This window comes from Phytophthora parasitica (genome assembly GCF_000247585.1).
Source record: "Phytophthora parasitica INRA-310 unplaced genomic scaffold supercont2.101, whole genome shotgun sequence".
NCBI lineage: Eukaryota > Oomycota > Peronosporomycetes > Peronosporales > Peronosporaceae > Phytophthora > Phytophthora nicotianae.
This window is the reverse complement of record NW_008649087.1, coordinates 73,816-75,199: the sequence shown is the minus strand read 5'-3', so window position 1 is coordinate 75,199 and position 1,384 is coordinate 73,816.

Sequence of the window (1,384 nt, the reverse complement as noted above, 5' to 3'; positions counted from 1 at the left end):
GTCGGAGTAGTGCCCTTCCCTTGATAGTTCGGAGCTTGGCCATCAGGGCTTGGACCTTTGTAATGAGCTCGTCTTCTGTCTTTAGAAAGTCCTTCACCGCCAGATTGAATCGGTGGCTTGCACATCCGATGAACGGGATAGCGCCCTCCTTCCGGCCAATGCACTGGTTGACAGAACTGTTGTCTCCGACCATGAACTTGACAGCGCTCCAGGGCGCGTTGTACCGTGTCAGCGTGTCGGCGATCAGGTCATATTGGCTCTGCGCGCTCAGATCCTCTTCCACCTCCACCGGCGAGAACGCTAACAGAAGAAAGCGTCGAGACAGACACTCTAGGTCATCATAGTACTCGTTTGCGATACTCGTACCGGTAGTACCGGTATTACCACTGTCGAATACCGCGAATATCGCGATGTAGTGCCGGTTGCTACTCGTCCATCCATCGAGGATGAGGCCGAACGCAGATGGCAACTCGTGAGTCACACGTTGCTCAAGCAGCTCAAAAATGAGCACGATGTACCTCGAAAGTGTATCTTCAGATACTAGCGAGAGAGCTGCATTCTGGCGGATCAGCCGGCGCTCAACGAAGGTGAAGGGAAGGCGGTCGCACACGACCCACTCGATCCACCGGTAAAGGTCGCGTGTTCTTGAGCTCACTAGGTGTAGGCGTAGCGGATTTTGACGACGCGACGCTTCCTGGGCCTCTTGCTCATAGTCCTCGTGGTTGCGTCGCAAATGATTCAGTAAGTTCGTGTAGCCTTTTCCCTTCTTGTACTGCTTGTCGCAGGTTGTACACTTGAAAAAACCATTGCCGACGTCAGTGAACAGCATGGAGCAAATTTGGCTGCTTGTGAGAACCATAGTGGACAGGAAGATCTAGGAGCCGGGTTATCGTGAGGTAGTAAAAGTGAATTTGAGAATGGCAAAAGTTTTTCATGAGTCTGGAGGTCAATAGGAGTTCATGCATTGGTGGTGGACGGACAGAGGACACTGGTGGCTGCCGTGGGGCCAACTTTACAATTTAGGTATAAATTATGTACAATTCAAAAATGAATTGGTCTGACAGAATTAATAATTGAATTAAAGTATTATAATGTATTATAACGGACAATATTGTCATCCTCTCAAAAGTAGACACTACTCATACCAAATTTGCATCCACTTTTAGATCACGCCGACGTGCCGTGATACTTTTTTTAGGCACCTTGAAGCTCAAAACAAACTAAGCAGCACCAGAACGAAAATCGACACACAGTAGAACGCATTAAAGAGTATATTTCAGTACGTTGTCTGGCTGCCGAATTAGCTCGAGGCTTTGCGATATCGCTGCAGGAAGACTGGCACTGCAACGGATACTGTAAATCATGACAATAAGTTTTCATTATA